Source organism: Tamandua tetradactyla, chromosome 19 (assembly GCF_023851605.1).
Source record: "Tamandua tetradactyla isolate mTamTet1 chromosome 19, mTamTet1.pri, whole genome shotgun sequence".
Taxonomy (NCBI): Eukaryota; Metazoa; Chordata; class Mammalia; order Pilosa; family Myrmecophagidae; genus Tamandua; species Tamandua tetradactyla.
The window spans coordinates 56737422-56757813 of record NC_135345.1 but is presented as its reverse complement, the minus strand read 5'-3'; the positions used below and the strand labels follow the sequence as shown (position 1 = coordinate 56757813).

Sequence of the window (20392 nt, the reverse complement as noted above, 5' to 3'; positions counted from 1 at the left end):
TCCATTTATCTATTTTTTCCTTTTGTTGCTTGTGCTTTGGATGTGAAATTTAGGAAGCTACCTCCTATTACCAGGTCTTGAAGGTATTTCTCTACATTTTCTTCTAGCTTTATGGTGCTAGTTCTTATATTTAGATGTTCGATCCACTTTGAGTTAATTTTTGTGTACGTTGTAAGATAGGGGTCCTCTTTCATTCTCTTGGCTATGGATATCCAGTTCTTACATGCCAAATTATTGAAAAGACTATTTTGCCCCAGTTCAGAGAATTTGGGGGCCTTGTCAAAAATCAGTTGACCATAGATTTGGTGGTCTATTTCTGCACTCTCAATTCAATTCCATTGGCCAATACTTCTGTCTTTGTGCCAGTTTCATGCTGTTTTGACCACTGTGGCTTAAAATAGGTTTTAAAGTCAGGGAGGGTTAATCCTCCCACTTCAATCTTCTTTTTTAGGATGCTTTTAGCTATTCGGGGTCTCTTTCCCTTCCAGATGAATTTGGTAGTTAGCCTTTCCAAATCTTCAAAGTAGGTTGTTGGAATTTTGATTGGTAGTGTGTTGAATCTGTAGATCAATTTGGGAAGTACTGACATCTTAACTATATTTAACCTTCCTATGCATGAGCAGGGAATGTCTTTCCACCTATTTAAATCTCCCTTGATTTCTTTTAGAAAAAAGTTATGTAGTTTTCTGTGTACAAGTTCTTTACATCCTTAGTTAAGTTCATTCTTAAGTATTTGATTCTTTTAGTGCTATTTTGAATGGAATTTTTTCCTCAACTGACTTCTCAGCTAAGTCATTACTTATGTATAGAAATGTTACCGATTTTTGTACATTAATTTTACATCCTGCCACCTTGCTGAATTTGTTTAGCAGCTCAAGTAGCCTTACTTTAGATTTCTCAGGATCTTCCAAGTACAGTATCATATCATCTGCACATAATGAGAGTTTTACTTCTTCCTTTCCAATTTGGATGCCTTTTATTTCTTTGTCCTGCCTGATTGTTCTAGCTAGAACTTCTAGCACAATGTTGAATAAGAGTGGTGACAGTGGGCATCCTTGTCTTGTACCTGATCTTAGAGGAAAGGCTTTTGGCCTCTTTCCACTGAGTACAATTTTGGCTATCGTTTTTTCATATATTCCCTTTATCATATTGAAGTAGTTACCTTTGATTCCTATCTTTCAGAGTGTTTTTATCAGGAAAGGATGCTGAATTTTGTTGAATGCTTTTTCAGCATCAATCAAGATGATTATGTGATTTTTCCCTTTTGATTTGCTAATGTGCATTAATTGAGTTTCATGCATCGAACCATCCTTGCATTCCTGGCATAAACCCCATTTGGTCATGGTATATAATTCTTTTATTGTGCTGTTGGATTCAATTTGCTAATATTTTATTGAGAATTTTTGCATCTATGTTCATTAGGGAGATTGGTCTGTAGTTTTCCTTTCTTGTAGCAACTTTATCTGGTTTTGGTATTAAAATGATATTAGCTTTATAAAATTAGGTAAGTAGATCTCCTTTTTCCTCAATTTTTTTGAAAAGTTTCAGCAGGATTGGTGTTAGTTCTTTCTGGAATGTTTGATAAAATTCCACTGTGAAGCCATCTGGCCCTGGGATTTTCTTTGTAGGAAGATTTTTTATGACTGGTCAATTCTTTTTACTTGTGATTGATTTGTTGAGATCTTCTGTTTCTTCCTGAGTCAGTGTAGCTTGTTTGTGTGCCTTCAGAAATTTGTCTATTTCATCTAAGTTGTCTAGTTTGTCGTTGTATAGTTGATCATAGTATCCTCTCATGATTTATTTCTTCAGGGTCTGTGGTAATGCACCCCTTCTCATTTCTGATTTTGTTTATTTGCATCTTCTCTCTTTTTTTCTTTGTCAGTCTTGCTAGTGGTCCATCAATTTTACTGATTTTCTCAAAGAACCAAATATTTGGGTTTTATTCTTTCTATTGTTCTTTTGTTCTCCCATTCATTTACCTCTGCTTTAATCTTTGTTAAATTTCTCTTCTCCTGTTTGCTTTGGGGTTAGTTTGCTGCTTTTTCTCAAGTTCCTCCAGGTTTGCTGTTAAGTCCTCAATTTTTGCTCTCTCTTGTTTTTTGATGTAGGTATTTAAGGCAATAAATTTCCCTCTCAGCACAGCCTTTCCCAAATCCCATAAATTCTGAAAAGTCATATTCTCATTTTCATTCATCTCCATACAGCTACTGATTTCTCTAGCAATTTCTTCTTTGACCCACTGGTTGTTTAAGAGTGTGTTGTTTAATTTCCATATATTGTGGATGTTCTCGTTCTTTGGTGGTTACTGAGATCCAACTTCATTCCACTGCACTCAGAGAAAGTACTTGGAATAATTTCAATATTTTTAAATTCATAAAGACCTGTTTTGTGCCCTAGCATATGACCTGTCCTGGAATATGACCCATGAGCACTAGAGAAGAATGTATAACCTTGTGCTCTGGGGTGTAATGACCTATATATGTCTGTTAGGTCTAATTCATTTAGACCTAACTTGATAACTTCATTTTTCAAGTTATTTAACTTCTCTATTTCCTTGTTGATCTTCTGTCTGCTTGTTTTATCTATGGAGGAGAGTGGTGTATTGAAGTCTCCTACTATTATTGTTGAGACAGCTATTGCTCCCTTCGGTTTTACCAATGTCTGTCTCATACTTTGGAGCTCTCTGATTGGGAGCATAAACATTTATGATTGTTATATCTTCTTGGTGAATTGACCCTTTAATTGGTATATAGTGTCCTTCTTTGTCTCTTATGATGTCTTTACATTTAAAGTCTATTTTGTTTGATATTAGTAGAGCTACTCCTGCTTTCTTTTGGTTATAACTTGCATGGAAAATCTTTTTCCATCCTTTCACTTTCCATTGATTTGTAACCTTGTGTCTAAAATGAGTCCCTTGTAAGCAACATATAGCTGGATTATGTTTCTTAATCTATTCTGCCAATCTGTATCTTTTAATTGGTAAATTTAGTCCGTTAGCATTCACAGTTATTACTGAAAAGGCATTTCTTGATTTCACCATATTATATTTTTCATTTTATCTGTCAAATCTATATATTCTTTTCCCACTTTCTCTTTGCAATATTTAAAGTATTAGTGGTACTCTTCAATTCTGTGCCCTCCCTCAGTTTTGAAGGACAATTTGGCTGGGTACAGAATCCTTGGCTGGAAGTCCTTCTCTTTCAGGATTGTGAATATATCATACCACTGCCTTCTTGCCTTTAGGGTACTAGTTGAATAGTCTGAACTCAGTCTTATTTGATTTCCCTTGTGCGGTAGTTAGATTCAGTTGTCAATTTGGCCAGGTGAAGGCACCTAGTTCTGTTGCTGTGGACATGAGCAATGGTATGTGAACCTCATCTGTTGCTGATTTACATCTGCAGTCGACTAGGAGGCGTGCCTGCTGCAATGAATGACATTTGACTTAATTGGCTGGTGCTTAAATGAAAGAGCACAATGTAGTACAGCTGAAGCAGCTTGGCATACCTCGTCTCAGCACTCACAGCTCAGCCCAGGCCTTTGGAAATGCAGAAAGGAATCACCCCGGGGAAAACTGTTGGAATCCAGAGGCCTGGAGAGAAGGCCAGCAGAGATTATCCTGAGCCTTCCCACATAAGAAAGAAGCTCAGATGAAAGTTAGCTGCCTTTCCTCTGAAGAACTAACAAAATAAATCCCCTTTTATTAAAAGCCAATCCGTCTCTGGTGTGTTGCATTCTGGCAGCTAGCAAACTAAAACACCTTGTATGTAGCAGATTGTTTTTCTCTTGCCGCTTTCAGGATTTTCTGCTTCTCTTCAACGTTTGATAACTGATTAGTATCTGCCTTGGGAAAGGCCTATTTGGATTCATTCTCTTTGGGGTTCTTTGAGCCTCTTTCACTTATATATTTATGTCCTTTCTGAAGGTTGGGAAGTTTTCCCCCATTATATCCTCAACTACTCTTCCTAACCTTTTACTCCTCTCTTCTCCTTCTGGGACACCAATGATTCTTATATTTGTGCACTTTGTTTTGTCTATGATTTCCCTGAGTTCCCATTCAATTTTTCCATCTTTTTTGCCATTTGCTGTTTTGAGTCTCTGAAGTCAATTATCCTGTCCTTTATATCACTTATTCTTTCTTCTGTCTCTTCAAATCTGGTGCCTCTAGTATGTTTTTTATTTGGCCAACATAGTCTTTAATCTCTGTGATTTCTGCTATTTTTCTATTTATTCTTTCAAATTCCTCTTTGTGCTCTTCTACTGTCTTCTTGATCTCTTTTATGTCATTTGTTATCCCACTTATTTTATTAAATAGCATTATATGAACATTTTTGATTAGTTGTTCCAATGTCTGTGTCTCCTCAGGCATTTTAATATGGTCATTAGGCAGGGCTATATCTGTCTGCATTGTGATATGCTTAGTGATCTTCTGTTGTCTTCATCACATGTAAATATCTTGATTGATTTACTTTGGGAGTTGATTTCTTTCAGTAGTCTAAGGCCTTGTGTTTGTGGGATGGTTGTACAGCAGGGAGCAGCGCACAGGTTGGAGCACTCAGTGTGGTGATTTGTTTCAGGGCAGGTATGGGCACAGGTTGGGGATGTTATGCTGATGCTTGTGAACGTGGGTGCCCAGCAACCAGGGAGGATGTAGCTGTGTGGGTACACTGGTGTGGGGGGCGTAACTCTGGTGTGGGCTGGTCTAAGGCACAGGGCCCTTTGTGCGCATGAGTAGAGCTGTGGCAGCAAGTTGGCATTACACCTTCATGGATTGCAGGCAGATGTGACCCGGCTGTGCAGGTCGGCACTTTCTCAGAGCTGAAGTGAGGCTGATGTCTGTGCACATGCGCGGTTCTAAGACTGCTGTAACATGCAGTTCCCAGAGCTGAATGATGTGATTGGGGGCCGTGCGCATGAGTGGTCCTGGGAGTGCCATAAACAGATGTGCTGAGCTCAGGGATGAGGCTGTGCAACACAATGGGTGGGGGCGGTGGTAGCCTAGGTATGGAGGTTAGTGCCCGCAACTTTTATGCACTGGCAACAGCCTGCAGGGAACAGGGAGGGGGGAGGTAGTGCTTAGGAGGGATGTAGGAGAGGTGGGTTGGGCTGCCACTTGGGGTAGGGGGGTGGGGCAGCTACATGCACTGGAGGCTAGTGGGGTGGGGGTGCCTGGAGCATTGTGAATGGGAATGGGTGAGGGCATTCAGATGTGTGGGGTGTGGGGTGAGTCGCCAGTCATGGGGCTGCACTGGTGAGGGTAGCGCACACAAGGAATGGGGCCTGGCTTATTTCCTAGTCCTGTGTTCCCATCCCTGCACTCCGACAGGCTCCGCACCTCCACACCAGGCTCCAGCTTTCTGCCTCTCAGTTCCTTGGCTACTGCAACCAGGGCTGCCACAAGTGGTACAGAAGGCTCTCCCAGGTCAGCCACACTCCCGAATTGCCACCTCAGTTACCTTCCTGTCCCTTCTCTAACTTTTCTCTGAAGTAGGGCTAATCTCGAGCTACTTGAGTTGGCCATCTTCCCGGAAGTCTCTGCTTTTTAGAATTTTGCAACACAAAATTAACTTTTGTTGAGTGGTAAGGGCATTAGGGAGAAAAAGGGAAGAAGGGGGCGGGGTAGAGGAAGAAATGTTAATTGCTACTGAATTTGTTTTTTACTGGATGTAGCTCTAATTAAAGGTTAACTGTGTGAGCCCCAGAGACAAAAAAAAAAAACTTGACCCAAATCCTATTCCCATCTCCTACTAGCCACAAAACATCTGTTTACCAGCCTCTCTCTAAATTTACCATCTTTGTGGTAAGACTGAATTTACAGGAGAAAAAGCTGTAGACTCCATATCTCTTAAATATTCCAGTGTTTTTCAGTTGTAATTTTTCACATGAAAGACCCCCTATATATGCATATACATTGCTCCAGGTATCATGGTCATTTTCATTCTTTAAGCATCAAATCGAATTAATTTATTTTTGTCATTCAGTAATTACTTTGGGGACTTTTTATTTTAAAAAGTGCTAATTATCCCTTATTTCATGGATATAATTACATACCATTTGATGGCTGCATCATCATAATTGCTCGTTTATAAAGGAGATTCTAAAAATTAAAAATCACTGGGCAAGTCAAGCAAATATCCCTCATTTTCCATTTGTCATAAGGATATAATCCTTGCGTTTTCACTCTTAAACCTCAAATAGATATGCCTATGATAGCTCTGCATTGGATTTATATGGCACATTTCCAAATGAGAAGCAGAAATTTCCTAAGATAGCTCATTTTACATCTCATGATGTTTCTTTGAGTGTGCTCTTTGAGTTATTACCAGGTTCTTATTCAAAAGCCAATACATTTGAGAATCCAGGTAAAAAAATTTTTTTAATATGGTACTTTATTTATAATACACTGATATCATTATTGTTCTCCAAAAGAGGTAGAGAATACACGGTACTTCCCAAACTTGTTTGACCATGGAAACTTGACTTTCTGGAACATCTATCATGACTACTATTCCTCTGAACATACCATGCAAAATACCATCTTCATTATTTCTTTCAAGCATCTTTTAGATTCTTTAGGTACCATATATTTCACACATATGCAAACACACACACACCCTAAACTCTGGAGCATACTGCTCAGTAAACATGAGTAAGGTGGCAGAAATATTTTTGAGCTTTATTGGTTAAATAAACCTAATGTTGTATGCCAAATTCTGGTTTCAAATCACACATATTAGGACATGGTATGCAGCAGTTTTCTGAATCCTATAATTTTACTAAAGAGGCATTTTGCATTTTTTTTAGCTCTGTAATATCTGAGCACTTTTGAGAAGAAACTGATAAATTTTAAAATGTTACCAGAAGTACATTGTGATGTTCAGACATTCCACGGCTATCACCTTTTTACTAGATGACAAAGGAGTTGGCAACATGTCAGAAGGGTCGTGCTCTTCAGTGCCACACAATCCTAAGACTGAGAACTGAGGTTTTTCTTCCAGAGGGCAAGGGAGAGGTAGTGTGGCAGCCTGCCAAATTTCATGGAGTAAGAAGGAGGGAGGAAGATATCTGCTGCTGGGCTGATTCAAAAATGAAGAAATGAGATCAACATTCTTTTAGAAGGACAAGGGTCTCTGGATTGGTGCAAGGCCCAGGGGTGGTCGAGAACTTGGCCTTCACAAACCAGGGGCCATAGGTAGACAAGGTGGTGACCAGGCCATGCCAGGGAATGGTAGGCTTGGGCATCTGGGTGCACCAGCCATGGTATGCGTGGAAGACCTCTAAGGCTAACACATTTGAGAATCCAGGTGAAATATTTTTGCTTTGTTTCTCTGCCAGAAATGCTATTTCCTTTCTTCTCAACATAATGATATTCTATTCATTCTTCAAGACCTATATCCTTGAAGTTTTACCCAAGTCCCTACCCTTAGTGACAATTAATCACTCATTCCTCCTGACTCGCATGCACTTAGCTCATATCTCTGTTGTACTGTGCCACATTCTAGTTTTGTGACTTTAAAGAGACAGCCATGAATCAGCTGCTTGGTCACTCTGTGCCTTCAGACCTTTATACACATCCTTCTTCTACCTGGAATACATTTCTCTCTTTCTTGCTGGAGAACTCCTATGATCTCCCCCAAACACAGTCCAGATGTCACATTCTCCGGAAAGCCTTCTTGAAAACTCTGGCCAGAAAGAATGGTTCTTTCCTCTGTTCTGTGCACTGTACAGACATTTATTATAATACTGCAGAACGTGCAAAAGGTCTTCTCCTAGTCCATATGTTCTCTAAGTTCAGGGACTGCGCCTTGTTTCTCTCTACATCTCCAGCATCCACTATGATGCCTGCCACAAAATAAACACTCAATAAATACACATCTACTATTCCTTCTGAGTGTGTTTCAGAAATCAGAAATTTCTAAATTTTATAAAGATATATTCCGTACCCCCAGGGGGAGAGGGTCTGTGATGGTACTTTATAATTAAATGCAGTATTTGGGCAAAACTATCCATATTCACACTAAGTTTTGCTAACAAACAGATTTAAGCCAAATTTGCAAAGAACATTTGGATTTCCAAGTTTTGGGGATTTTGAAAATACAAATAAAGGATGCGGCTCTGTTTACGATGTACAGTCAGTCCTGCGATAACATTTGTTTTGAAAATGCATATTTGTTGCAATGTGACTGATATATGCAATCTCATCCATGAGAAACATTAGGTGAATGTACCCAGTTAAACTGAGGCATGTAGGAATACACAAAATGCACACTCATATACCTCAGACATCTACCAAAGTTGTTAGAAAGAACACCATACCTGAAGGAGAACAAACGCTCATCCAACTGCGGCGGAGAAAAGAATTTATTCACGATCTTGTAAGAGTGGGTGCCCAGCCCAACACAAAATGGTGGCTGGCACGCCAAACAACAGAACACCAAAATGGTTACCACCTGTGTTATAAGATACACCAATCCACATGAGATATTACCAGCTTTCTGTCTGATTTCAGATAGCTGTCCTTCTTCCATCTCACAAGAAATGATAGGCTACAGCTCTTCTAATGCCCCGGTCCACAAGCAAACTTTAGGCCCTCTTTTTGTAAAGCACCACTTTTATTGTAGTATTTATGTATTTTATAACTATTCAGCATATGTAAAATGGTACTTTTTTAATCAAGGTCTCATCCTTTTTTTTTCAGCAGTAACACATAAGCTATTTATTGGGGCTGCCATTTTGACAGGTTTGCATGGGGGTGGGGGGCAGGTCCTCACAACAAAAAACCTTTCAGAGACCAGTGTACAAGAGACCCACTACAGGGGGAGAGCAGAGAAGGGAAAATTCATCAACTCCCAGGGTAAAGGCAAAAGGGAAAGAAAGGGGGTGGAGGCTTATGTGACTAGGTGTCACAGAGTCAGCATTATGGGAAACCTCTAGGCTGCATAGCTCCAAGGGGCTGAAGCAGTGTAAGGTCTTTATTTAGAACAGTTGCTGGCTGTGCTTGTCAGAATCTATGGCGAACCCCAGAAAAGCCATACCCTTTGATCCTCATTCAATATTGCTGGGTGGGAGCATTTTGATTGTTTCCGTGAAGATGTGACCCACCCAATTGTGGGTGGTAACTTTTGATTAGATGATTTCCATGGAGATGTGTCTCCATCCACTGAAGGTGGAGTTGCTTGCTGAAATCCTTTAAAAGAGGAAACACTTTGGAGAGAGTCCCTTTTTGATAGAGCCACGTGAAAGCCAGCAGATGCCACCATGTTCGCCATGTGCCCTTCCAGCTGAGAGAGAAACATTGAACGTCGTCAGCCTTCTTGAACCAAGGTATCTTTCCCCGGATGCCTTAAATTGGGCATTTCTATAGACTTGTTTTAATTGGGACATTTTCTCAGCCTTAGAACTGTAAACTAGCAACTCCTTAAATTCCCCTTGTTAAAAGCCGTTCTGTTTCTGGTATCTTGCATTCTGGCAGCTAGCAAACTAGAACACTGGCCAAAGATTCTGAGGGTGTGCAAAGCAGATTAATGCCAAATGGGTAAAAATTGCGCATATGGGCTATTATTTTTTAAAACAACTGGATGTATATGTGCTTAGATTCAGCGTCAGTGGGTTTTCCTAATGGATCCAAACTGCTAGGATGAAGAAAACACTGCATAGGGCCAGTACATTGAGGCCATTGTTTGCTCATTTAATACCCCCACATTTTACAAATAATCTATTCCACACCAGAATTCTTACATGAAAATACCAATGTTTTTTCATATAAATATAGGCCATTTATTTTCAAATAAAATCATAACTGACATAATTTTCTCCATGCACTGAAGTTTCTCATTCTTAGGCACACCCTAGTTCCCTTCCAACTGGCTTGTCTCAACCACGTTAGACTTCCACACCACAAAGATCACACAGACCTTCAGGTCTATGGAGCCTATAATGACTACTGCTCCACACCATCACAGGTGCCACCTTCATCTGCTTAAAAGATTCATTCTTTGTTATTCTCACCCCCAAGTTTCTGTTGGCTGGAAGTGACACCCTGGTTAGCAAGGAATTCCCTTACATTGGATAGTTATAGTGCTGAAGAAGAGACCCAAACTCTTTCTTCATAAGACCTTAAATCAGGCTCAAAGACCCGTTCACAAAAATAGACTTCACAATTTCACTTTTTTGGGGGGGGCGGTGGAGTGGTAAAATCTCAGATTGGCAGACTTTTTATAGTTTCATTTCATACAAAGAAATTTGCACAAGAGCTGTCTATTCGTTTTCTTCCCTATGCAGCTGGGCATTGGGGTTGGTGACTCTGATGGCCAGCTGGGCTGCTCTTTCCACCACAGCTTTGCAGTTCTTGGAAGAAACGTGAGCAATCTCAGCAGAGTAAGATTTGTTGCACATCAGCAGCACTTCCAGGTCCCTGACATTACGGACCAGGAACTTTCGGACGCCTCTGGGCACATGCTTCATTACTTTTGTTGCTCCCATAACCAATGTTGGACATCAAGATCTGGCCCTTGAATCTTCTCTGAACCCTGTTGTCAATTTCTCTGGGTTTCCGCCAGTTATGCCTTATTATGACATTTTGGTCTTACTGGTGCCAGATGAAGTTCTTTGGTCCTATTTTTGACAATCTTGGGCTTCACAAGGGGTCTAAGGGCAGCCATGGTACTGGGTAATTGCCACCTCCATGAGCAGCACCGAGGAAGAGAGAGGGAAGGAAAAGCCACAGTTCCACTTTGTTGCATGTGACTAAAGAAGTATCTTTAAAACTACACTGAAAGTAGAATTCAGTGAACCTTATGACATGAAGAAAGAAGAAGGTCTTCCATCATAGTGACTGATCCAATCTTCTGAGCTTGCTGCTTTGAAACTAAAGAACTGTGATAAGGTAACTGCTTCAGTTGACTTCAAATCCTCAGGTCAAAAGTCACGAGTGACTTTTGCTCTTTGGTTTTCAAAGTGGAGCCATTTACCATCAAATGATCCCATAATACAAAATGCATGTATTACAGACGAACACATTTTTCAAAGCCTCTGTTGTTGCTTCTTTGATAGTATCACCTTCACTTTTATAGATTTAAAACAACCCTAGGCTTTTTCTTCAGAATGTGTATTCTGATGTTGTATAAAGGATAAGCTCCAACTATAAGCCTTCCCACTTTCACTACATTCATAGAGTTTCTCTGAAGAATGATTTCCCTAATGTCGAGTAAGGTTGGGCCACAGCTAAATGCCTTCTCACATTCATTATATTCATAGGGCTTCTCTCCAGTGTGACTTCTTTCATGTTGGGAAGGTGTGCACTCTGGCTGAAGGCCTTCCCACATTGGTCATATTCACAAGTTCTATCTTCAGTATGAATTCTCTTATGTTGAGTAAGGAATATTCAGTGACTGAAGGCTTTCCCACATTCCTCACATTGTTAGGGTTTTTCTCCAGTATGAATTCTCTGATGTTCAAGAAGAAATTACTTACATTTATTGCATTTGAAAGGTTTCTCTTCAGAATGAATGCTCTGAAGTATTTTAAGATTTGCAATTCCAGAAAACATCTTCCCATATTCCTTACATTCTAAGAGTTTATTTTTCTTTGTATGAACTTTCTGATGTAAATAAGGGACAAATGCCGATTACAGACCTTCTCACGTTTATTGCATCTATACTGTTTCTCACTGTTATGAATTCTTAGATGTAAAATAAGGGTTGAAAGCAGTCTGAAGACCTTCTTACATTTATTACATTTACAAGGTTTCTCTGAAGTATGAATTTTCTGAAGAAGCATAAGGATGAAACCCTACCAAATGATTTTCCACATTTTCTGCATTTATAAGGACTCTCTAACACATGACTGCTTTGCTGTAGACTCTGACGTAAGGTCTTCTCAATATCCCGAGTTTTCTCTCCACTATAAATTCTTTTATATATGACAAGGACTGATTTCTTATTGAAGCCTGTCATGGTTAGGGACATGTGTCAACTTGGCCAAGTTATGGTACCTGTTTATCTGATTGGGCAAGTACTGGCCTGTCTGTGTAATCAGCCAAAGGGGAGTGTCTTCTACAATTAGTGATGCTAAATCTAATCACGGGAAGCCTTTTAAGGAGGACTCAGAGGAGACAGGTCCCATTCCTGCTTTGGCTGGTGAGCCTCTCCTGTGGAGTTCATTCAGACCTTCCATCGGAGTCATCAGCTTCACAGCCTGCCCTGTGGATTTTGGACTGCGTTCCTGCGATCATGTGAGACACTTTTATAAATTTTATATTTGCAAGTGTTCCCTGTTGATTCTGTTTCTCTAGAGAACCCTAACTAATACAACGCCTCTCTCACATTTATTGCATTTATGGATTTTCTTTCCATTGTGAATTATCTTATGAAGCAAAAAGGATGACATTAGACTGAAGGCTTTCATACATTTTCTGCACTGGTAGACCCTCTTAACACAAATTTTGTGGTGCATATTGAGAGGTGGGCAGTGACTCATGGCCATCCCACAAAGGTTTTCTTTACATCATGAATTTTCTCATGTAGAATAAGTGTTGTTTCTTTGATTGAAGACTTCCTCACATTTATCACATTCATGGCTCTTCATTGTATGAACTCTTTGATGAAGAATGAGGGATGACATCTGTCTGAAGGCTTTTCTACAATTACTGCATTCATAAGACTTCTCTCCAGTATGAAAGTTCTGATGAAGATTAAGAGACAAGCTCCCACTAAAGGTTTTCCTGCAGTCATTACATTTTAGATTTCTTCCCTGAATGCCCTTCCTTCAATTTTATCAGGATTGAATTTCTTTTATAGGCCCTCTTGTGGGAATCGTTTGTTGTGCAGAAATTGGTTTCTGCTGGATGCTTTGCCCAAATTTGTTACACTGATAAGGAGGTAATTGCTTGGTCTCACAATTAGACCCTAAGTCAAGGCCCTGGCATCTTCTCACTTGCTCCACCATCCAGGAGAAAGGAAGAGCTCCTTTTGGCCTCTGGAGAGAAAATCCAAGAGAGACCAGGTTCCAATAATTCACCAACAAGACATCTTTATACAAATCCTTCTAAATGGGGGCTTAGCCATTCCCACTCCTCCTGGGAGAAGTAGACTGCCAAATCTCCAAACATCATTGGCCCCATGGACTTGTATTTCCCCCATGCAGCAGGCATTCTCTCCTTCTCCTTCAGGCTCCACATTTGGAATGAGGCAAAATGCAGATAGGTGAATCACGTGGCATTTTTTTCCTATTCCTCAGGTAAAACTGATTGCTCCAGGAAGCTGTATTGTGTTCATGCTGTAGTTTCTCATTGCTGATGGCATCTAGCCACACAGGCCAAATTTGAGAAGCATAATTTTTGTTCTCAAAATAATTTCCTTCAAGGAATTCAGAACTGCTCTGGCCTCCAGAGTCCAGCCCTGTAGTGCCCACAGTGGCAGCTGTGTAGGGGGCTCTACCTTATCCTTTCTTCTAATGTGTCACTAAAAACTTTTTGAGAGCTATTATCCTGTCCCAATCCCCGAATCCATGATTTTCAATTCACGATTTTGCTCAGCACGTTGTTTTTAGGACTGCATATGTCACATTATAGCAGAACTGACTGTGTATGCCTGAGCAGAATCTGCTGAAATAGGTTTGTTGTTTACCGAGACCTAGGTAAGAATCTAACTGTTAATTAAAATGACAATTATTTGCTTTTCCTTGTCTCTCCCCCATCTCTCAAAACCATATCAAATTTCAATTTTTCTAGTTTTTCCCATTAGTCTTCAGAACCTCCTTTTACATATGTTCCACAACAATTCACAAGAGAGAGCAAATAATATTTACAAATAGTAACAGAGACAGAAACTACTTTTAATTTGAAGCCTCAGTGTTTGGCCACATTTCTCCCACATACTAGAAGATGGGTGGGTTGTGGTTCCTTTTACTGCCAGTTTCTGCCAGTTGAGTTTCACAGGGTGTACAGAATAATTCACCAACAATCAAAGTTGATTGGAAGACGTGGGCAGGGAAAGTTGCCTACCTTCCTTGTACTGCATATTTAGTGCAGTAGCAAATTACCTTGAGAAAGGTAATACCTCTACCAGAGTTGAAGACCTTATACTCATTACAATTCAATACCTATTATTGAACACCCACCACACGTGGGATCAGCGTTGGACCCAGCAGGCAATGCCAATGGAGAAGATGCAGCTTCCAAGAACATCTGAGGCTGTATTAGCCAGGGTTCAGCCACAGAAATAGAATTACTAGATGTAGCATACATATCTAACACATAAGACATAGTGTGGTCTACATAATATCACACGTGTGTGTAAGGAGATATATTGCAAGGAATTTGTTTATGTGAGGTGGGGTGACAAGGCAAATCCAAAATCTCTAGGGCAAGCTGTCTGAAGGGCAGGCTAGATATGATGGGCTCAGACCAAAGCTGTTGTCCATTAAGTGGAATTTCTCCTCTTTGGGAAGCCTTGGCCCCACTTTTAAGGTCCTTCTTTCAACGGATTGTATCAGGCCCACCCAAATTATCTAGGATAGTCTCTCTTACTGAAAGTCAATTAGTTATAGACTTTGCACATAGAAAATACCTTCACAGAAACACATCAGTCTAACATTAGTGTTTGTTAAATAACTGGGGATGGAATACTAGTTAAGTGAACACATTAGAAAGACCATCACAGTGTCCCTTGTGTCAGCTTGACAATTCATGCACATCTCTAAACCATACTAACCTCTAAATAAAGAAATAAAGTCAAACTTTCGCCTGACATGATACAAATATCTCATGTACAACTGAAAACATGCTAGCCCTTTTCCAAAGAGGATGGAAAGTGTTTGTGTGATGTTCACTCTTCCCGTTCAATATCCTTTAATTCAAATACTGAGCTATGATGTTAACTGTTATGAATAAATCTTATTGTAACTTATAAGAGAGGGAAGAAAGCAAAAATATTTGGCATGTAAATTAAAAAACATATTTGTATCAACATAAAAAGGAAATAAACTATTGCAGTCATTTTTTCTGTAACTGGTCATGTGGTTGTAGCTTGTATTTTTAACCACCTTGTTCCAACACCTGTTCCGTATTCACTTTGCCTTCAGCAAGCAACTCAACTGATCATGATTCTTTGCCTGATAGGACAACCTGACCCTTCCTTCATTCCAGAAGTGTATGGGTCATTAGTAGTCCTGCCTGGATTGGGTTGTTGCAGTTTTCCATTGACTTTAATCATACACACAGTAGTACTAACAGATGCTCTAGGGTATTTCCTATATTCCAGACATGCTCTTCCTACCTCCCCTGTATAGGAGCAACCCAATTTCCCTTGGTAATCAGAGTCAATCACTCCAGCCAGTACAATAGGTCCTTTCTTTGTTGACTCAGAGCCATGAGGAGCTCAAAGTGGCCAGGTCACAGTCTCAGTTTTCAGTACAGTGGAATCATTGTTGTTGTTTCCTGGTGGAAGCATTCCTCCCTTTGTAACTAAGATCTTTAACTTAGCAAAAGCTAAGGTCAAGAGGATGGGAAACAAAAATTGTGCTAGTGGATTACTAAGGGGAGCTATTCCCATTTCCATCCCTAGATTCCTGGACCTGCGAATCCTGGCTATGGGAGAAACAGCACCATATAGTGGACACTAATTTAAAGCATACACAGCCTCCTGGAGAACGCTGTCTCAGCTCTGCAATGTACTCTCACCTAGCTGGTGCTGTAACTGAGTCTTTAAAAGGCCATCCTACCATTCTATCAAACCAGTTGCTTCAGGCTGATGGCGAATGTGGTAAAACCAGTGACTCCCATGAATATGAGTCCACTGCTGCACTTCATTTGCTGTGAAGTGAGTTCCTTGATCAGAAGCAATGCTAATACCATGATGGTGGATAAATTAGTTTCCCAGGGCTACCAGAGAAAAATACTACAAACTTGGCATTTTAAAATAACAGAAATTTATTGTCTCACAGTTCTGTATTCTGGAAGTATGAAACCAACGTGTCAGCAGGGCCATGCTCCCTCCAATGGTTTTAGAAAATAAACCTTCTTTGCCTCTTCCTAGCTTCTGGTGGTGGCAAAGCAATCTTTGTTGTTCCCTGTGTAGTAACTGCGTAACTCCAGTCTCTGCCTCCATCTTCATAGAGTAAAAGTTTTTTCCCCTGTGTATTTGTCCTCAATCTCTTCTTTTCTTCGTATAAGGACACCAGTCATACTGAATTAAGGATCTGTTCTTCTAAGGATGACCTCATTTTAATTAATTACATCTACAACAACCCTATTTCTAAATGAGGTCATATTCTGAGGTACTGGATATTAGGATGTCAAAATTTATTTTGGGGGATCAAAATTTGATCAATAACAGTTGATAAAGCATTCTGTAGGTAAATGGATGGTAGCTTTGGTAAAAGCATTGCAGACAGAGAAAGCAAATCCATAGCCAAAATAAGTTTCTATTTCAGTACAAAAAATGTTTGATTATGGTCCCATATAATCAAACTGCCATAGCTGATCACCCCAAAGAATGCTGCCATATTGGGATTCAGTGTTGGTCTACGCAGCTGGCAGATTAAGTACTTAGCAGTGATCAAGCCAGGTCAAACTTGGTGAACAGAAGTCCATATTGCTGAGCCATGCATGACCTCTATCTCTGAGGCCATGCCACTCTGTTCATGAGCCTTTGGGCAACAGGAGTGGTTGGAGAAACATGCTGACTGGTATCTAAAGAATAAGTCATCCTCATTATAATACTCTTCATTATAATACTCTTTTGCTAATAACAACTTTTAGTGAACATTCAAATAGGACACAAATATCTTCTCTGTCCATTCTCTGTCCATTATGAGATGCTTATCCACATACTTCTCCAAACTCCCCTTGTCAACAATTTTTCAATTATGTTCCTTCTAAGCCTTTGACCATCAGCCAAATCATTGGCCACAAGCCCATGAATTGGTATAGAGTCATACCTCTGGCACTTTTCCCTTCCAGAAAAAATGAATAACCAGACACAAAACTTGAAGTTCTGCCCACTGGGGGTACTTCACTGATCTTCAGGGATATTCCAGAATGGTGTCATAGTGCTATAGCTACACACTGTCAGATGGTGTCTGCATATTGTGCAAAACCACCTGTAAACCAGGTCTGAGTTTTCTCTTCCTCATTCAACTGATCTCAGACACACACAGGTATGGTCTGTTTTCTCTTCCTCATTCAACTGATCTCAGACACACACAGGTGTGGTCTGAGAAAGAGAATATAATGTAGCAGGAGTGGGAGCCATAGGCATTTGGGCCAGTCATTTGTGTAACTTACTTGCACCTCAAGACCTGCTCAACCCTATCTATTTATATAAACCATGTCCATTTGATAACGGAGTGTGGCATGGCCAACTTTACGGTTCAGTGGGTCAGATGACACCCAGTTCATGACAAGCAGCTCAGGTTGTATGGTAAGCTGGTAGCCCATGGTCAAGTGCTCAGTCTTTACTAAGGCTTTAACAAGCTAAAAGATGTTTCTCAAAAGGAAAGAAGCTATCCATTGAGGATGGCAGGGATTTCCCCCAAATCCTAAGGGTTTGCACTGTGATTCATTATAGGGGCCTTCCAAAACTATGAACAGCGTCTATATCTCTCACCGACACTTCAAGCACCATTGCAGTTGCTGGATTATATGGCCCAAGCTACAGAGCAGTTTGCATGGCAGCCGAAACTTGCTACAGAGCCTTCTCTTGTTCTGGTTGCCACTCAAGAGTAGTAGCATTTCAAGTTGTCTGGTAAATGGGTCAGAGTAGGAACCCAAATGAGGAATATGTTGCATCCAAAGAGGACCACCAGACATTGTATATCTTTTTTGCTGAGAGAAGTAGCCAGATGCATCAACTTTTCCTTCACCTTAGAAGTAATATCTTAATATGCCTCAACCCACTGGACCTTTAGAAGTTTCACTGAGGTGGAAGACCTTTAAATTTTAGTGGGATTTATTTCCCATCCTCTGGCACACAAATGTCTTGCCAATATGTCTCGAGTAGATGCTACTTCCTGCTCACCAGGTCCAATCAGTATGTCTCCAAGTCTTTAGCCTCTGTAATATTATTGCTGTTATTTTCTTTTAAAAAGAAACCTGCTTTTTAGAAGATTCAGTGTCTCAATTTGGAACTCTGTCTCTCAATCTTGAACTGTTGACAATTTCAGAGCCTTTGTGCCTTTATATTGTTGCATTCATTAAACTGAGAACTGAATAGAATTAACCAGAAATGATCCCTAAAGAATATAAGGTTTAAAGAGAATAGTTGAATAGTGGACATTTAGTAATCTTTATGGCTATAACTGCCTTAGTTGTAAATTCGCTCTAGTGGTTACATAGCTAGAAATCATGAGAAAAACTGCAGTAATTACTGATAATACTGAGACACACAAAGGTCAATGAAATAATTGTGTCGTTACAGACTTCAGAGTGAGATTTGTTTGACACACACCCACACACATTTTTTTTCTTTTTTTTTTAAATCTAGAAATAGATGTATGATTACTAAAATGTAATCTTAGTTTCCACTGGGTGAAGATGACTTTAGAGTCAAATTCTCAAACCATGCCTGCATATAAAAGAATTCTTAGAAATGTAGGGCAGAATCACTAATTCTACTATGTGAGCAACAGATTCTTGATGACTTTAGCAGGAATTCAAAAGATATCTGTGGGAGGTAGTGCAGGGTCAAAGTGATGTTAGAATTTCTTAGTTCCATCAGGCAATGGGCTTTTTTGTTTGTTTGTTTGTTTATTGAATAGCAGAGGCCCATGGAATATAGACCAAAGTGGAAGCAGAATGGAAGCTCTTGCTGATCTGATGATCTAGGAAAGGAATAAGAAGCTACATGGTCTTCTGTGCCCATCTAAGGGTAGAACTACATTGAAATCATTTCTAAAGAATAGAAACAAAAAAACCAACCCACCCTGTTTAAAATATTTTCAAATGGCATTCTGTCATCTGTCTCAGTGTTCTAGGCTGTGTCAGTCAGGCTTAACAGTTTCTATTTTCCTTGATTCTAACTCTATATATGTGCATTGATACTAAGTATATTTCTTTGGCTCCTTATTCTATTCTCATTGGACAGCATTATTCTCAGAGGAGGCAGTTCTTGAGAATCACCATCCTCCTTTCAGATTTCTCTTTCCCAGACTAAATCATAAACAACAGCTCAGAACTGTGATGGATTAAGTCTTGCATTATCTGCTCTAGGGGGAAAAAAGACACCACTGCTACCTGTTCTGTAGAACCTTTCAATTAATTTGTGTCCCAGATATTGGTAGAACAGATGACTTTCCCATTCTAAGTATCTGCGGTCAGTGAATTAAATTCCTGCCCATATCTTGGATGTGTCACTTCTTTGAATGCTTACCTCCGGGTTCCTGTGATGTGGGAATAAGGGAAAAAAACAAAGCTGTCTTTTATCCTCTTATGTTTGGGAATCACTTTTGTGAGGCCATCCAGATACTACGGTGATAGTTATCTTATGAATGTACATGTTTGTCATCCAACTCATTGTCTAAAGCCCTCAAGGAGAGCCACAGGGACTCCCCACTAATAGTCAGGTCTCCCTCAAACCATACACATTGTGGCTCAGATTTTGTTACCTACATGTACTCCCTTTGGGGTATACCTTGTTTTTTTTTTGCTTTAGTTTTGTTCTGTTATTTTTTTTTTTTTTAATTTTAACATTACTGAATTCATCAACAGTGGCTGAACTGGTTTGAAAGGATTATGCACCCTAGAAAAGTCATACTTTAATCCTGATCCAATCTTGTGGGAGCTACCATTCCTTTTAATCCTTATTCAGCACTATAGGTTGGAGACTTGATTAGATTATCTCTGCAGAGATATGACACACCCAATTGTAGGTTTAACCTCAATTAGATGGAGATATGACTCCACCTACTCCAGGTGGTTCTTGATTAGTTTACTGGAATGCTTTAAAAGAGGAAACATTTTGGAAAATGTTGGAGAGCTATGAGAGAGTCATGAGAACCACAAGAGTCCAACAGCCAGAGACTGTTGGAAATGAAGAAGGAATATGCCCCTGGGGGAGTTTCATGAAGCAAGAAGCCAGGAGAGAAAGCTAGAAGGCTTGACCATGTGCCCTTCCAGCTGAGAGAGAAACCCTGAAATTCATCAGCCTTTCTTGAGTGAAGGTAACGTCTTTGTAAGTGCCTTAATCTTGACATTTTTACAGACTTGCTTTGATTTGGACATTTCCATGGCCTAACAACTTAGTAAATTCCCATGTTTATGGAAAAGGAGACATAACCACTGATATCACAGAAATAAAGGAAGTAATGAGAGGATACTATGAACAACTTTATGCTAATAAACTCGACAATGTAGATGAACTGGACAACTTCCTAGAAAGGCATGAAGAACCAACACTGA

The 20392-nt window shown here is 39.9% G+C and overlaps 1 protein-coding gene and 2 pseudogenes across 4 annotated transcripts in view; all 3 read right to left on the bottom strand.

The window, feature by feature from the left end:
• CRACD (capping protein inhibiting regulator of actin dynamics) overlaps nt 1–20392 on the bottom strand; it is a 337455-nt gene that overhangs the window by 101387 nt on the left and 215676 nt on the right. The gene's annotated exons all lie outside the window — the stretch shown is intronic.
• LOC143663634 (large ribosomal subunit protein eL32 pseudogene) lies at nt 10224–10658 on the bottom strand (annotated as a pseudogene).
• LOC143663633 (zinc finger protein 667-like) lies at nt 11050–13385 on the bottom strand (annotated as a pseudogene).